The sequence below is a fragment of the Callithrix jacchus genome, chromosome 7, assembly GCF_049354715.1.
Source record: "Callithrix jacchus isolate 240 chromosome 7, calJac240_pri, whole genome shotgun sequence".
NCBI classification, from domain to species: Eukaryota; Metazoa; Chordata; class Mammalia; order Primates; family Cebidae; genus Callithrix; species Callithrix jacchus.
In genome coordinates, this window is record NC_133508.1 from 138,659,943 (window position 1) to 138,678,845 (window position 18,903).

Below are 18,903 nucleotides of genomic sequence, written 5' to 3' on the forward strand. Positions count from 1 at the left end.
GTGAGCCAAGATCGTGCCATTGCACTCCAGCCTGGATGGCAAGAGCTAAATAAATAAATAAATAGTTTGCTTTTCCCTGACTGGAAAAAAATTTGGATGTTTTGTTTTTCTCATTTTAGGAGCCCTCACCTGGGAGGAGAACATCCAGCCGCTGGCAATCAGGACTTATTTCCCCTTCAGCCCTGGAGAAGCGGCAGAGCCAGGTGTGACACTCTCTCACTCTTTCTCTCTCTGCCTGATTCCCTTTCTATCAGGATTCTAGATGAGGGTAAAGAGTAACAAATCAATGCTTATGTTATTGAAGAGGTTTGTGGCAGGGAATAACCATGTAACTCGCTGGGTCTGGAATTAAAACCAGGGCTTGGATGTCAAGCAAGGGAAAAGACCAAACTAGAGTGCTGATATGTTTGTAAACAATGCTTTGACAAGAATGGCCATTTCTCTCGGTTTTTGGATGTGTTTTACAGTGATCCACAAGAACCATATAAGGCTGAAGCACATCAGGATCACCCGGGGGCTGAACATGCAGTTTGCTAAACTTCATCGCCAACCTCTTTGATTAAGTAGGTCTGGGGTGGGGTCCAAGCAGTTGTGTTTCTAATAAGTTTCCGGGTGATGCTGATGCTTTTGGCCAAGGACTACACTTTGAGAATGACTTCTATGGACCAAGCTATTTGCATAGATCAATTTCTGCACAGGTTGCAGTGCTGACTAAGTGGATGTGATGAACTAATAAATGCAACACCAGGACAAAACAAAATTTAGTCTGCCTTGCTCCAATTTTATTCTAATTAACATCTGCTCTCTCTTGGGCTCCCTGCAAAAGTCTTTTGATGTTTGCATTCGTAACCACCACCAAAATGAGCTTGATGCAAAAATTCATTCAATCGCTAAACATTTTATTTGTGATGACAACAAATTTTTATTTCTCTAATTTGAGAGTTGTTCTGTTTCGTCTTCTATGGTGGCCTGAGCAGGTGTTTCTTTCTCTCTGACATCCACCAGGCCTCACTGACTAAGAGTTTTCTAATCTTTTCTCACCATTTGCTCTTCAGAATTCTGATGTTCTTGGGGCTGGGGCCTGCTTTGTATTTTAGGGGTCTTTGCCAATTTAAACTGTCACTATTTTAGTCTCAGATATAAATAAATAATTTCTGATATCTGAGTCATAAGGTGAAATGAAATAGTTTGGAATATATTCCAAGACCTTGGCATTCTTCAGGGATATGGTCCAAGACCTTCATCAATTCTCAAACTTGAGAATTTCTAATGCAGTCTGACTCCCACATTCTTGCCTCAGTGAGACACTCTGAAACGTAGTTCCAGGAAAACAAGCCAGACAGCACCACGAAAACATCTGAAGAAAGCAATGCAAAGAGTTCAATGGAGACAGGAAGTAAGGGCCAAAGAGGTCTTCTGGAATACAATGCTGAAAATGAAATAGTGCAAGTCATTAAATGATTGCTTGCTTGCTGAGGATCACTCTTTCAGAGGGAGATGAAAGCAGGGACATGAAATGGAATGGACTAAGTTATTATCTTCATGTTTTACTGCATAAGCAGAAGCGGCACCCATTCTGGCTACAGAAACAGCTGGTATGGAGCCAATGGCGTGGTTTGTTATGGGCTTGGGCTGGGCTGGTGCCTGCTGTAAATTATCAGGCACATAAAGCTGAGACTAGAAGTTGGTCAGACAGGTAAGAACAGAACTCTGGTTAGAGACTCTCAAATGAAGCGGACAGGTGAGGGTGGGAAGAGCATTAAGTTTATGGAGCACTCACCATGGGCCTGCTTGTGTTTGGAGTGCAAATATGATTGTGTCCACACGGGGAGTTGGTTGGATAGTCGTGTCAGAGACTAAAACAAGTAAAGACCTGATCAGGAGTAGGTACCAGATAAAATACAGAAAACATGGTTAAATTTAAATTTCAGGCAAACAATGAATATTTGAAACATGCTAAACAATTACTTGTTCAATTAAAACTTAACTGGGTGTTTTGTATTTTTACTTGCTAAATTGGACACCTTTAGTTCAGGAGGCAAACGTCAGATAAGGCAGGTTGCAGCAGCTGAGCTGAAGTCAGAAGCACCCTCTGGGGTTCTGCTCAGGAGGTGAGCTTGCTGTGGGATGCTGCATAGTGAGGGAAATCAGGGGATCCACTTTCACCAGGTCTAGGGGAAAGCTGTAGGGAGCACTTCTGTGTCCAGCCAGATGCTTTTATGTTGCTTTTTTGTTTGTTTGTTTGTTTACAAAAAGCGAGAGAACTTTAAGAAGTCCTAGAGTCCAAGGGGTGACTTTGGGCAGAGACTCTAATTGTGAATCCTCTGTAGCTAGCTAGTACGTGTGACTCAGTAGTGGCAGAGAAGAGAGGGAATTAATGAGCATCTGCTCTGAGTCAGGCATTTTCCATGGGCCACTATCGATATTTTCTTAACAACTGTGAAGCTGTGGGGAGTGGTGGTGCCTATTAATTCCCTTGTACCCCAGTCCTTACTGAAATCTATTTTACTCCTCTCTTTTCCCTCCCCTGCATACACACATGCAAAGCCTGGACTTGACAGCTTTATTTTCCATGTAAATCTTATTATTTAAACTGGGAAGAAACTTTCCTGAAGCTTTAGAATGGGAAGGAGTGACTGAGCCTCTTTTTTTTTTGAGATGGAGTTTTGCTCTTGTTACCCAGGCTGGAGTGCAATGGCATGATCTCGGCTCACCACAACCTTTGCCTCCTGGGTTCAGGCAATTCTCCTGCCTCAGCCTCCTGAGTAGCTGGGATTACAGGCACGCACCACCATGCCCAGCTAATTTTTTTTATTTTTAGTAGAGACGGGGATTTCACCATGTTGACCAGGATGGTCTTGGTCTCTTGACCTCGTGATCCACCCGTTTCGGCCTCCCAAAGTGCTGGGATTACAGGCATGAGCCACTGCGCCTGGCCTGACTGAGCCCCTTAATTGCAGGGGAAAAAGTTAGAAGGTTGAGTGGTCTCAGAAGACTGGTTTGCCATTTTAGGTGTCCACACTAACAAGTGCATGCCATGAATAGTGCAGAGAAAGCCAGTGCACAGGGGGAGAAAGTGAATGTGAAAGACAGAAGTGGAGATGGCACAGAGGGAGAGAGACAGAGGCGGACTATTGGCAGCTTTCCAGTTCCTGTTAGACACAGCTGTCCTCCTTACAACCGGCCTGGCCGAGCCACTCCTTTATAATTCACCCCAATTTTGTATTTTATTGAGTGGCTTGTTGTGCTCACAGCGTGCTGTAAACCAGGAATTATCATTAACTCTCCTTTATAATACATCACATGGCAAATAAATGGTAGAACCTGAAATTGACCCCAACTTGGCCAATCGCAACTGCCCTTGCCCTGCCTGGTTCTAAGGTGCCTGCTCTGTCTTACTTGGCACCCTGCTGGGTCCCCTTCTCCTGCCACGGCATATGATGGATGTTAGGTGACTCATCTTCTTCTACTGGGTAGCCCACAGAAGTGGCAATGGCTTACCCAGAGGCAAGGACATGGGAGGTGGAGGAAACAGGTATTGAGGTCATATAATTGAAAGTGGAAGGCTGGTCAGGGCTTGTCCAGCAGGTAAGACCAGACTCCTCCAGCTCCGTGGTCATCAGAAGAAATAGAGCTGCTGAAGGCATGGCTGACAGGCACTGTCAACCCAGGAGGCTTAAGTGAGGCAGTAGCAGAGTCAGTGCAGGAGGTCAAAGATTGGATGGTTCCTGCCATTTACCTCGCAGGGTTGGATAACTCCAGATTTCCTACAGAAGCTGAAGAGCACCTCTACTGTGCAACCAGCCCTGTGCCAGGCACTGGGGATTCAGGGATGACACAGGCTGAAATGATACTCCCGCTCTTAGGAACTCACAATCCAGTGAAGATGGATGTAGTGAACAGAGAATTATAACTGATTAAGTTAATCAACGCAGGTGAGCAACACAATATGAAGGAGAAGTACAGGGTGTAGGGGGTGGCACAGTGGGGCGGTGAGGTGATCACCACAGCAGCTTAGCATGGCCCAGTCCAAGAGGGAGCCCTGCCCTTCCGAGAGCATCAGCTATAGACCCTTCAGATCAGGGGAACTATTTGTCTTGGGAGTCAGGCAGGGGAGACCCACTACTAGGGTCAATGGAGCAGTCCACTCAATGGCAAGGGAGATGAAAGCTAAGGTTTACAGTTTCTCTTTGAATTTTATTCTTCAGAGTATTCATTGGTTGAAGTGTTTGGCATCTTGGTAAAATCACTGGGAATCAATTTTTCAAGGCCAGTTCATCTCGTGACTAGCTTGATAAATTACTGAAATTATAACAGTTGGTCAGATACAGATTTTAATGGACATAGAACAGCTTGTCGCAGCCATTTTATGGGCAAGGACAAGCAAGGTAAAGGACAAAGACAAGCACAAGCCAGGATCTGATGAAGGGGAGAAGCAGGCAGAAAATGGACACGTGTCCCAAGTCAGAGAGGGCGCAAACGGTGCCAAAGAGAAACTCATTCAATTGATACAGAACTTCTACCCTCAGAATAGCCTAGGCATCGAAGAAGTGAAATCTAGAAGAAATTGACATTTAACTGACATCATAGCTAAATGAGCAAAATGCTAAAGTAGCCTCAGAAAAGACATGGCTAAACCAAAGCGTGGGGACATCCTGTTTTGTAATGAGTTCTTCTGGCAAATAGATTATTTGAGAAATTTATTTTTGGCAGATTGGTTAATCAGAGAGTTGGCTTTCAAAACCATGGTGATTCAGGGTAATGTCCTGTTTCCCTTTTATTTGATCTACTTATTTGTCAGGACTCTTTTAGATGCAAGTGACAAACTCAAAACGGCTTTGGCACAAATAGTAAATTACAAGAAAGATATGGGAGCATCCTATGTAATTGAAGGAAGGATCTGGGCAGCCAAACAGGAAGATAGAGCTGCAGTGGGTCCTCAGGGGCCCCTGACTCAGGTTCATGCTGGACCACTGCTGGTGTCTGCCCAGCCTCGCTGGAGCACTCTGGCTTCTCCCACAAGATGCTGATGGGTCCTGGGCCTCACACCCCACAACTCCCTCCCCTGGAGCAGAGCTCACTCTCTGCCCAGCATTGGTTTAGAAATTGCAGAGAGGTTCTCTGATTGGCCAGCCTGATTAAGGTACCCAACAATGGCTGGAGGGATGGTTTCCGGAAGAATGGGATGATGAGGGCAGACAAAAGGGATGTCTCTTACAGGCCTTGTGAGAAGCTGGGAAAGGTGCCCTTGCCTCCTATACCCACATTTGAGTTCTTAGTGATATAAAAGGACAACACCAGCCAACATCCCAGATAAGCAGCCCTCCAGTCTCCTTTCCCTACCTGCTGGCTTAAAATTGTGATCCCTCTCCACTCTTAAGTCAGAGGAGAGCGGAGTGTCCCCCAGTCCTCTGCTCAGCAGCAGTAGGAACAGAATAACTGCAGGCCAGGTTGAGCCTCACTTTGAACACGGCAATGGCTGTTTAATTAATGCCACAGGGGATTCTTGTGACAGGGATGAAAAGAGGGAGAGGGCCAGGGACGCTGCTCTGGGGCGCTGGGGAGCTCACCAGGGCCCTTCAGGAATCGAGGCTCCCTGGCCACCCAGAACCTGGCTGTGAGAGTGCGCAGGTGTGCTGCCTGTATAATGCCCTTGATCTCTAAGAGAAACAGTGGCCAACCAATCAGTTGGCAACCTCCTGCCAAGGACTCCATTAGCCCGCTCTGGTGGCTGCTTCTGAAGTGGCAGCCGCTGGCTCTGCTCGCTCACTTGTTCACGGAGGACATATGGGCCAGGCAGGGATCAACGAGGGAACATCTGGCACAGGAGCAAATCAAACAGCCCCGATGACTAATTTAGGAGTGTTGTCTCGCCATTGTTCTTTCTGTGGCCCCATGCAAAGGTCACCCCGTGTGGCAGGCTCAGAGAGGCCACCGCTTCACCTTCAGCTGTCCTCAGGGTCCAACTTGTTTGCCTTAAAAATGAATCGATAGCTTCTTCTTTGAGGGCTGAAACAGCAGCTCCCTATCACTGAATCCTGAATGCTCACGTGCATCGTCAGCCCCTCCTTGCAAGCCCCCAGGTACCCCTGTTTTTTGTTAGCCATTTATCATCTGGCCTCTGAAGTCTCTCTTAAAAAAAAAAAAACACTCTACTGCATTCATGTTCTATTTCTGCAACTGAGATTTTTCTCCTTTGGGTTCAAATAAAAGATAGCAAATGTTAAAGAGCATGAGAGAAAAAGGCACACATACCTGGCCCATGAATAGACAAGATTGCCTGTGGTTCTGGTTTTGGTGGTTTATATAATAGCTTCAAATGCTGGTGAAGACAGGTCTCACTCAGCCTTGCCAGAAATGATCTCTAAATTAAACACCCGTGTTTTTAAAAAATTATCTTTAATGGCACACTGGAACCACATAATTTTCAGCCTTGAAGGAGGATTTGGTAGGATATTAGGTGCTATTCATTTTCTCTTTTGGAGCCAGGAGCACACATCAGACAGTTTATCTGTAAAAATTCTCCATTGGAAATGATACACCTTTTCTTGAGAATTTATTCTCGTGTATGAAAGGTGTGCTGTGGGATAGGCCGTGTCTTCTGTGGTTGGCGGCCCGCGTCCTAGCTCACCAATAACACTTAGCTGCCTGTCATGGTGGCAAGGCCTCCTGCTTCTCCTTCTCATCTAGTATCACACACTCCTGGGGCTGGGGGTGTGCAGGGTCATGGGCTGGAAGGGGTGGTATCCTATTGCTGCCCAGTCAGAATTACTCATCCCTCTGAAACACCAAGAAATAAACCGATCCTCTTCCTAGTGGAGAGAACATGTTCTATCCCCCACTTATTAAATTCCCCAGGGAAGCGAATGCTCAATTTCTCTGCTGTTTTATCGTGCAGTCATCCAGCTTCTAAGAGTGATTCTGGAGTTGCCTTGCTGGTTATCTCCATTGGACTTCTTCAGTACAACACCAGCCCCTGCTACCCTTCACTAACATAGATCAGCATCCTTTATAAGACAAGCACCCCAGGCAGCTGGGTGATTATTTGAGTGACAAGAGAAGTGGATTCTAGTCTAGCTTAGTCACAAATTCTCTGTACGCTCAGAGACAAGTCACAACCTCTCTGGGCCTCAGCAGTTATACCTTTTAAGACACATGAGTCTAGATCTTCTGATTTGGCGATAACAGAAGGTGGGGGTGGATAACAGATTCAGGAAAAAAGAGAAATGAGAACACTGCTTCGACAACACGGCAATAATGGTGAACCAACCCGAGTTTGGAGCCCTGAATGCTACTGTTCAGCGTATTCCATTGTGTCTTTGCTATTCGAAGCTGCTCAGAGACAGAGTCATGAATCAAGACTTCCAGTAAATGCCTCTGGAACGTGGGGGAATCAGAAGCTGGCAGGAAGACAGTGCAGAGCATTGTCTGGAGCTCGTTCCTCTTGGTTGCGTGACTGCCCATTATGACTGTCTGATGATAGCAGTGTGATCATTTGTCTAGTAATTACAAAGCATCTTCATTTTACTGCCTCTTTTAATGTTCACAATAACCCCGTGAAGTAAATATTATTTTCCCTACTTTAGAGATGAAAACCCTGAGGTTTAGAAAGGTTAATGACTTGTTATATGCTGCTCAGGTCCTAAAGGGTAGAGTTGAGATGCAAAGCTAGGACTTCTGATTTCGCATATAATGCAATTTCCATCTTTTCAACAGTTGTCAGGCTATTCCCTCAAAGGTCTGGGTTTGGAGGATGTGCCTGGGGTGGTGGGGGGGGCTGGGGAGAAAAGCTAAACCAGTGGCGCTTGGACTCCCGGCTTCAATCAAAGCACTTTTATTGTTCTGCTCTATATTTATATAATTCCACACTCAATTTGGTTTTAAACAAAATGTTTCTAGTGCTAAAAAAATCAAAATTTATGGCATACAAAGTGTACCCCCATGGTGCTGAAGATGAAAGCTTTATCAGTCCCCTTACTCATGCATTCTTTGTTCCAACAATCCCGACTAGAAATCCTCTCTCTCTCGGAGGAGCTGACCACAGCCACTCTTACTTTTCTCAGCCCAGAGAGTCACATTCTGTTTTTGCAGGCCTTTCATGGGAAGAGTGTTCTGTGGCCAAGGTAGTTGCTATCGAGCCAGATGTTGTTCAGCCCAGACAGACCCCATGCCTTTCCTTATAAGAATTGACCCACATGTTCCAACTTGCCTCATAAATATAGAAAGAAAAGCCTAGCTTCCATTTTAATTAGATGAAATAATTGCATGTCACACATCTCCTGAGCAGTTTTGTACTCACTCTGACTGTGATGCAGGCATTAGCATTCAAAGATGCTGCTTGCCCTGTGTACAGATGTTGGGTTTATAGACTGTCATGTTCCCCGTGGCCACAAGATGTCAGGCAAATATGGTCATGGAACGTAGGTGCAGGAAGGTGCCTTGGCTCCTGGAAATGCCACTGACGAGTTCGTTAGCTGATTAAAATCCTTCCAATAAGCTTGTTGGAAGAACCCAGGGAAAGTCTATGAAATGTGTCATATTGTTATCCTGTTGATGGAGGCGCTGAACACGACTAGCTGGTAATCAGATTAAGATCAACATATATTGATTGTACATGCTTGCACGATTAAATCCTGAATAATTAAAGGCCACTGAGTTTCCCAGCTCTGACTTTAGTGTGTGCTTCCACAAGCAACATGTGCCGTGTTCCCAAAGTACCATGAACAGTCATGGCTGTAGGAAAGAAATGGGATCAGTCAGAGAATCAGTCGCTTTTAAAAGTTTCAGTTTGAAACTCTGATGAAATAAAGAAGCGGGTCTTAAGTTAGCAGCTATCCTGTAGTTGCAAGATATTTTATAAACCAAAAGATATTCAATGAAATAAAGCCATACACTGAAACTTACTCATACCTCTAATGTAGATTTGTTTACTCCATGATTTGAGGGATTTGTTAATTAACAGCTGATCTGACACACCACCCCTCAGTATTCTTTTAGTCTCTTGACTGACTTCCTATAGAAGCTTCCTTGGGGTCTGGCAGAAGGAAGCAGTAATGACAAGCAAAGGTTGAGCTCAATCGATCTGTGGTTATTGAGTTCGTACAGAGGGCTGGGTACTGCTGAGGCTGCAGCAGACCTGGAGGGCATGGCCTGTGCCTCACTGTTTCTTCCCTTTCGTTTATCTCTTTCTTCTAATTTTCTGTGTTCTGCTTCTTAACCCTTCAGATGCTTCTTACTGCTAAGCTAGAAGGTGAGAGGACACGCTTTTATTTATTTACCTTTGAAAACATGCTGATCTCCTACTATGTGCTAAACTTCGGCCTGGACATTCAAAGACAAATTTGAAAATGGTGCTTACCTTGCTCTTGGAGCAGACAAGCCAAAGATCCCATTACAGCAACAAGGCGTTGGCAAGGCAATCAAGTAAATGTTCTGTGGAGTGCACAGGCAAGGAGTGGTTCATTCTGCTTGGTCCTGAGGGCACTGCGGTACTTCACAACAGTGTAAATTGGAGCTCAGCAAGTGAACAGGGATGGGGCAGCCTGAAGAATTAGAATATGCGAAGGCAACTCTGTTATGATAAAAGCTAAGCTGCTGTGACAAAGAGATCTGCAGTGTAGTAACTTGAAAAGATAGAAGTCCATTTGCCTCACATAATAGTCTAAAGGTAGGCGGTCTGCTGGGGCTGTCCTGCCCCATGAGGTCATTCAGGGACCATGGTCCTTCCAACTTGTCGCTCCACCATCCTCTGGACATTTTTCACACCGCTAGAGTATCAGCTGGCTTGCTAAGTTCCAGCCACAGGGAGAATAGGGAGCAGTGGTCCAGGACAAGTTACTTTATTTTGGTAAGGAAGTCAGAAATTGCACACTTCTTTATATTTCATTGTCTTTGACATGACCGCATCTAGCCAGAAGGTGGGCAGGGAAATATGCTTTTAATTAGGTGGTTCTGTACTCATTAAAAAAATAACAAAACAAGTTATGGGAAGCAACTGGCGTCTTGCCACAGCAGAGGCACATAGAAGAGAATAGCGTGTCGTGGACGTAGCAGGAGTGTAGCTGGATCACAGCTCACGTGACTGGTAAGGTGGCGCCAGGATGTGGAGGAGTTTGATTGCTATGTTGCTAAAAACTTTTTTTAAATGAAAGCAGCATGCTGAGCTTTGTGTTTGGGGTAAGTCACTTTAGCACCTGGGGTTTGAGCAAGCATTGGAATGAAGGCTGTTGTTGGAGGTCCCGGTGAAAGACGGTGAAGCCTTCGCTCAGGAAAGGAGGGTCAAGGGTAGGGGAAAGTGGATTTAAGAGACAGTCAAGCTGTAGCTAGAACTGAAACTGGCTGGTAAGATTCTTAGGGTCACCTCAATTAAAAACTGTTAACGAACCACACTGACAGTCTTTTTATTATTGGCAAAGTCTCTTCAACCGAGAACAGCTAAATGTTTCCTTGACCCCGGTCCTCAGCCTGTGTCAAATGTGCACATTCTAGAAATCAATGGAGCACAGTAGGGTCTTTATGGTTTACCAAGTTGGGTCCATGTTCACTTCTCATATTCTCAAGACAATCTTGTGGGTTCAGAACACAGAATATGTCAGTACATTAAGAGTGTCTCTGCCATTTGCCCCTCAGGGACTGGGACACATAAACCAAGTTCACAGAGACTGACATGTATTAGCTAGTACACCAATTTAGTCTTCTGTAATTAGAAAAGCTACTGGCAGGCAGACATATGTCAACTTGGCCTGCTCTCTGGGGGCACTCTACATGGGAAGTCAAATTATCAGAAGGTTGCTTGAGGGGTGTGGAACTGAACAAGGGGAATTATACATTTGAGTATTAAATGGTATTAAGCTCTGATAGCTTGGTGCATTCATCTCCAAGGTGGGAATGTGGCTGTCAGGGATACTAACTTCCTGGGTTGGACTTACCAGGCATCTCATCTTAGACAAATCTAGGAAGAAATTTCCAAACTTGAAAACTTTGGCATTTCCGTGACTATAACCACGCTAGGGGATATTTATAATTAAGCATCTCACATGGAGACTCTGATAAGTATCAAGACATCCCTGCCCCAGTTTGGAAACTGTTGGGAGTATGGTTTATTCTGGAGATGAGCCAGAGGGGATCAAACACTCTGAGAGATCAGAGACCAACTGCGGCTAGCAAACGTTTTCTGTAAAGGGCCAGATAGTAAATACTTAGGTACTGTGGACCACGTGCTTCTCATAGCTACAGAACTCCATCACTGTGGCACAGAAACTGGCTTAGACAAAGTGTCACCAAATGTTCCAATGAAAGCTTATTTACACAAACAGGCTGTAAACTGGACTTGGCCCATGGGCTGTTGTTCGCTGACCCCTCGAGATGCCAGTCCTAGATTATCTGTTCACGAAAACTTTCTCCAAAGAGGATTCAATACTATTGATGTTTTTTCTATTGACTAAATCTTAATTATCTTCAAGTTTGCTATCCCGAGTTTGCTCCTAGATCACCCTGCCTAGAATTTGGGGTGTTTCTAAATCTACAAGGCACAGATAATCTCTTGGTTTACTCCCACAGATATTTGCCACATCTACTGTGCGACCAGTTGAAGTTTCCAAAGCCCATCTTATTTCTCTCCAAGTTCCAGGGTAGCAACTTGGCTGCATCTGTTAACAAAACCCATTTTACAGATGAGTAATCCAAGTTAGAGTCACACAGGTGAGTGGCAGAGCTGAGACTGGCTGTCAAGTCATCCACCTGCAGGCCCTGCGTTCGCTCTACTTGGTCATATTTTCCTGGGTGGTTTCTAACTCTGTAGGCATAAAATTTGGACAGGGAGGTAAATTAATTTAGTTCAGTGTAATGACAACAGAGAAATGTGTTGTATGGGTATGGTGGAAAATGATTAGGGCTTGGGGACTATAAATACAAAACAAAACTGAAATGTAAACCTGAGCTCCCTGCCTAACTTCTTCTTTATATCTACAGCAAACATGACCTTTCTGGAACAAAGAAAAGAGGTGATTTAGTCATCGAAGCTAAAGCAGTTTTATGTGACTGTGTGTTTGGATTTAATTTCTATACTTCATTGAGGATGCCGTGGTGAGCAATATCTGCTTCCCATTGTGCTGATGACGGGGGATGAGACCAGAAATATCCTTCAGTCATCTGTGAGTGGCTTCGGATGTTGCCAGGCTTGGCAGATGGAATTCAGGAAAATGTTGATTTATGTGTCCCTCATTGTTATGGCAGTGGTATTATAAATTGGATGTCCTTATTCTGACTGGTGGCACTCCTATGATACCCTTCTTGACCCTGAGCCCCCCCCTGTGGAAATCAACTACTCCCCCTTCTCCGTTAAGTCTGGCTCGGAAAAGGCCTACAACACTTTTGGGGTTTGTCCTCACAGGTCTCTTCCACTGTTTCCTTTGAAGGCAACAATTAGGTTGAGTCCACGTAGCACAGGGTCTGGCCCTGAATAGTCATTCTATTAAATATTTGATGAGCAAAAGAGAGTTTCCCCATGCAACTTACCTCAACTTCCATCTATGTACACACTCTCTGAATAATGAGCAGATGGCAAGGCCCACCTCTTCTCTCCTTCCTCACAGTTGGTTCTGTTCCCCTTTGCGTTGGGCCTCCGCATGTGCCAGGTGGTGTTTTTAGTGCTTTGCCGGCCTTAGCTCCCTCAAGCCTCTTGACAGTACTCTACACCTTACTGTATGTCAGCTCAAGAATTTGGCAGCTCGGGTTGAGATTCTGAATTCTCTACTACTCAGTTGTGCAACTTCCTGTGTGACTCGATGTGTCTTACCTTCCTACTCTGTGAAATCATCAGGCAAATGATAACACAACTCATAGGTCTCATGAACTTTAAATGAGATAATATATGCAAAGTGCAAAGTGATTAGCACGGTTCCTGGTAAATAGAGATCTATTGATTTTATCCCTTAGCAAATGAGAGTGTGTTTGTCTTTTAGATATTTTATACCAAAGAATGTAATTATCTACTCAGCACCCACTTATCTCAGTAGAGTCAGGAATGTATCCCATAGATTTGTATTAGGAAGAGTCACAACTACATGGAAGCAGGACTATGGGAGGCAGAGAGACATCCAGGAAAAAGGAGGAGGAAGAATGGCAGGGCCTCTCTCTGGACCCAAGGAGAACAATAAAGATTCTATCTGCAGCATTCTCTGGACTTCAAGCATGTTTGTGATTGGCTAAGCGTAAGATTGGATTCTCTCTGGTCATGAGTCACACGTGGCCTTCCAGATGTCACATAATGTAATGGCAACATTACAAATGTCTTACTTGGGTGGCTAAGCAGTTGATCAATAATTATTTATTTTGTACCTAACAAATCACTGTCCCGAAAGAATATGTCCCCTCCCTTAAAAGTGGTCACACATGAGCTTTTGTTATAATGTTAACAAGAGCAGACTGGGAAGTGGTCCTCATGCACGTGAGGAAGGAACAGCTTCCTGCTGGGGTGACTCCAGGGTACAGTTCACGGGCCTGAGGCAGGCTGTGGAGAGAACATGATGACAAGGGTAAGACATTTCACCACACTGAGGTCTTCCGACACATACCGTTCAAATGAAAATGAAAACCATGACAAATTAAAGAAAATTAAAGGCTCTTCTTGCTCCTTCCCCTCACAAGATGCTTTCTGTGGTGCTCAGCCCAATCGAAGAGATCAGAGAGGTCATCATTTTCCACTTTCAAATACACGCCAGAGGCACATTCAGCAGGAAGCAGGCTTGGTGCTTTTAGAAGCTGCAGCACCCTGAGCAGGCTCTGAGAGGAGAGGGTTTTCCACACACATCCTGAGGACAGGAGCTTCCCAGGACCTCATCCCTGCTCCTACCATCTCTGATTCCTATCAAATATACACTACTTTCCTAAACTGTCTCTTGCAAGTGAAAAAAACACCCTTAATATCATACGTGGGTATGGTTAGGAAGAGGAATGCCTCCCTCTCGGCTGTATGTTTGTTACAATATGTTATAAATAAGTAATATCTTTATAAGAGAAAAGAAGACAGAAGGGGGAAGGATGATGTTTGTCAGGCAGAATGTGTGCCAGTTAGGAGAACCTGAACTAGAATGTTAAAACAGATTAAACAGGAAAACATCCTGCTGGCAATGAAAGCCGGTGTAACCAGCTTTGACTAGGCGGTGAATTGGCATTCACCAGGTAGCCAGCCTTTGAACTGAAGGTGGTTGCTGTCTCAGGCAAGGGGCATGGGCAAGCTCCAATTAGTGCTGCTTTGACAATTACAGGCAGCTCTGTGGGGGAAATGGTTCCTGCAAGGAGACAATGCAGGATTAAGGGAACCCTGGATCTCTTTGGGAAGTATCCATGAGGGAAAAAGCAAAACAAAATATATTTTAGTAGTTCTAATAGTAATAAACTGGTAACAGTTTGAAAGACTTAGGTAGTCCCATAGATCTCAGCATAAGAACCATATGCATCCATCTTCATCAACTCCTGACTTCTGTCTAGGTATGTGTTTGTTCATTCATTCAAACTCAATGAGTACCTCGTATGTGCCACTGGGCTATGTCTTTGAATGAGGATAGGATACTTCCCAGGCAAAGGAGATGAAGGCAGAAGATAAACAACCAAGGTATTAAGTAAGGGAGGTCTATAGTCTCAAAGATAAGTATGATGGCACAAAAACAGAAAAAATGAAGTGAGGGGAATCGGGGAGAAATAGTTGACATTTTAAATATGGACAGGGTGAGCCTGATGGGAAAGGTGACCTTTTAGCAAGGACTAAAAGGCATAAGGAAGGCAGCTGCATAGGTATTTGGTCATTGTGTTCCAGGTGGAGGAAACTGGCAGAGCAAAGGCCCGAAGGGAAGGGCAGGCCCAGCGTAGGAACAGCAGGAAGACTGGTACGGCTGGAGCAGAACAGGTGGGGGTCGGGGAGTGTAGTAGGAGATTGAGAGTCTGATCACACTGTCTTAAGCCCGTAATGAGAACTTTGGCTTTTATGCAGATGGCACGAGGAGGAAGTGCCAGTGTTTGTCACTGAGGAACTGCTCTCTCACCATCTGACATGGGATTTCTGAGATGACAGCAAGCCCAGGTCCTTGCTGCTACCACAGTAGAAAGCTCAGAGTTCTGTAGAGATCAAGGTGCATGTAGTTGAGTGCGGTCAGTTGTCTTCAAGCAGGTTCAGAAAAATCACCGTGATGCAACAGCTTCTAGCTGTTCCACTCCAAGGGGGATTTTCTTTTGCACTTAAATTTGTCCTAGAAATAGGGAGCAACATGTTGAATATGAAGTATCGTGGATCAGGAATCAGACGTCACATGGATCTTCCAACTCTGCCGCCTTGGATGATCTTGGACACTTTCCCGCTCATGTTAACAGGAGTGCTCAAACCCTGCAGAACTTACCTCACAGGGTAGATGTGAATGTTATATAACATAAGCTCATAAAGAAGCAAGAGAAAGGGAAATCTTTTGTCATATACTTACTGCATGCCAGGTTCTGGGCTAGGAGCTTGGTCCAGTTTACTTTTAAGGATTTTCTAGTGGAAGAAAACCTATTGAATAATTGAAAGATTTTTTTTTTCTTGAACTAACAAAAATAATTGGGTTGTACTATGAAGAGGGTTTTTTTGGTATAACTAACTTGAAGATTGGGATCCCAACCTAGGAAAAATAAAACCAGGATTAATGTAAAAACAAGAAACTGTGGAGTCCTGGTATATTTTTACCAGACTGAAAATGATTATTATATTTTAGAGAGTGAATTTTTTTTTTTTTTGAGTTGGAGTCTTGCTCTGTCATCCAGGCTAGAGTGCAAAAGTGCGATCTCAGCTCCGGGTTCAAGTGATTCTCCTGCCTCAGCCTCCCGAGTAGCTGGGATTACAGGCATGTGCCACCACACCTGACTAATTTTGTACTTTTAATAGACGTAGAGTTTCTTCATGTTGGTCAGGCTGGTCTTGAACTCCCAACCTCAGATGATCTGCCCACCTCGGCCTCCCAAACTGCTGGGATCACAGACGTGAGCCACCGCACCCAGCTGCGAGTGAATTCTTTGGCAATAAGGTCTTCACTTAATTGATCTATTTATGTCTAATAATAATGCTTTTGTGGAATAAATAACAGGAATTGGTAAAGAAGGAAGAAACTGACAATAAACAAATAGATAAAGAATGGTTGGATAGATGGATGGATGATAATGTTCATGATTCCCTGCAGGTCATAGCTTTCTGTTTGTTTGATGTAACTTTCTCATTTATGTAGGTCTCTCTGGCTTAAGAAATTATTTTTCTACTTAAAGAGTTGAGAATTACAAAAAAAAAAAAAATAGATTCTGAATATATGGAAAGAAGTGATAGAAGCCATGGCAGCAGCTGCTCCACTGATTCCAATCTTGGCCACGCTGAGTTCCCTGAAGCATGTCCTGCAAGTTGACCTGAAGACAAGGCCAATGCTTTTCTCCCTTTCTGAAGTTCATCTTTCAAAGTCACGATAAGAATGTGGGGCTGGGCACAGTGGCTCATGCCTGTAATCCCAGCACTTTGGGAGGCCGAGGTGGGCGGATCACGAGGTCAAAAGATTGAGACCATCCTGGCCAACATGGTGAAACCCCGACTTACTAAAAATACAAAAATAATTAGCTGGGCGTGGTGGTGCGCGCATGTAGTCCCAGCTACTTGGGAGGCTGAGGCAGGAGAGTTGCTTGAACCCAGGAGGAGGAGGTTGCAGTGAGCCGAGGTTGTACCACTGCCCTCCAGCCTGGCACCTAGTGATGGAGTGAGACTTTGTCTCAAAAAAAAAAAAAAGAATGTGAAAGACAGCACCTGAGTCCAATTTTACATGTGCAGCAGTATACAGAATGCTTGGAATTTTCCCTCGCTTACTTCCCTTTTTCACTTCTTCTTCCTTAACCTCTTCGACCTTTTTATCCTCTGCTTTTTGCTTTCCTCCTTTTAAAAAAGTATTGCCATATTGGCATACTTTGCTGTAGTATATGCACCTTCCACACGTCCTGCCGGTAAGAACTGGAACACTGGCAGCACACCATCTTATGTTGTTTCTCCTACGGACTCCCATGTGTCTGACTGACCCTTTTGAATATCTCTAAATGTCTCTTGCTCTGATCTACTTCAATTTTTCACTATTCCTTAACCTCTTTTTTAATTTTGCATGTTGCATCTTTTCTATCCCACCCTCCATATTAACTTTTTTTTTTTAAAAAAGGAATATAATAAAAAAGGTTGAAGTATCACTAACTTTTCATTGATGTGCATGTGACCCCAGCAATCTTAACTGCTTGGAACAAAATCTTTGTGAGACAAAGGTGAGATTGAAGAATGCAGTTACGTGTTCTGATGCTAAGTGTATTGGCTTTAGGGTAATCTGCGCAATTCTAAGTCATGTTGATTTATGAACTAATTAATAGCACACAACAAAAATACATATGGGAACCTGCTCTACCCTCAGCCTGAAAAATCTCTAAACAACAGGAAAATGGGTTTTGCATGTTAGGAAATTAAATTCAATATATATTTATGAGGCCATTCAAAATGTGGAGTCCTTTTCTACTAAGTCCCGAGTAAGCAGAAATGTCCATGTATCAAAACCTAATTGTGCCAGAGTCCAAGGCTTGAGGAATAAATTAAGTCTTAAGCTACAAAAGACATTGGACATTAATTTTAAGGCTTATTATAGCTCTGATGATATGGGCATTAATAAATCCAACAGGAAGAAAGAATAAGGCAAAACGACAAATAAGACGTACCTATTGGTTTCCTTGGCAAAATGTTGATCGTTGATAATTCATTTAAAGTTACACAGACATTTCTACACTCTAGGGTCATTGTTCCAGAAGCTTATTAATAGGGACTGAATGGGGTGTTGAATATTTCATAGATTCTTAGAAGTTCATTTCTTGTTCCTGAGGTGGGGAGGGAATGAAAAGGATTTTATGCTACGTAATACATTCAACATTCATCCCACAGACCTGATGGAGCACTTCGTGTGATAAAGTGGTATTATAGGCTATGGGTAAAATTTGATAGGCATCCGAGGAGGGAGACATTATTTCAGGCTGGAAAGGGAATCATCTTTAGAACTGCTCTTATACCTGTAGATCTTTTGTAAAAATCTGTAGGACTTAACAATAGAAAAATGTGATTAGGGAGGCTTCCAAGATAAGGAAGCAGTAAATAAAGGCACAAAGTTGGAAAAATGTGGAGCATATAGTAGAAATAACAATTATTTTAATAACAAGCACTTTGGGGGGCCGAGGCGGGTGGATCACGAGGTCAACAGATCGAGACCATCCTGGTCAACATGGTGAAACCCCGTCTCTACTAAAAATTACAAAAAATTAGCTGGGCACAGTGGCGCGTGCCTGTAATCCCAGCTACTCAGGCGGCTGAGGCAGGAGAATTGCCTGAACCCAGGGGGCGGAGGTTGCGGTGAGCCGAGATCGCGCCATTGCACTCCAGCCTGGGTAACAAGAGTGAAACTCCGTCTCAAAAAAATAAAATAAAATAAAATAAGGTTCATGAAGGCGTATAATGGGAGATCATGCCAGAAATATGGTGGGAGCTAGATTATGGTTAAGCCAAAAAACTTGGGCTTTATATAGTAGACAATGCATTTATTGAAAACATTTTTAGTGAGCAACCTATTAGATAAGTGGCCCATTGAATAAGACATTGTACTTATTCTCAAGGAGACTTTTGTTTTTTAGGGGTAATATCACAATTCAAAAAGCAATATTAGGCCAGGCATTGTGGCTCACTCCTATAATCCCAGCACTTTGGGAGGCTGAGGTGGGTGGATCACCTAAGGTGAGGAGTTTGAGACATCCTGGTCAACATGGTAAAACACCGTCTCTACTAAAAATACAAAAAACTAGCAAGGTATGGTGGCAGGTGCCTGA

At 43.9% G+C, this 18,903-nt stretch overlaps 1 long non-coding RNA gene across 1 annotated transcript; it reads right to left on the reverse strand.

The window, feature by feature from the left end:
- Window positions 1-303: 303 nt before the first annotated feature.
- On the reverse strand, window positions 304-13,137 carry LOC118143055 (uncharacterized). The gene is made up of 5 exons (XR_004727133.3): window positions 12,517-13,137; window positions 9,359-9,542; window positions 8,300-8,733; window positions 1,781-1,856; window positions 304-1,429 (listed from the first exon to the last, which is right to left on the reverse strand). It is a non-coding gene; the product is annotated as an uncharacterized LOC118143055 (long non-coding RNA).
- Between the last annotated feature and the right edge of the window lie 5,766 nt (window positions 13,138-18,903).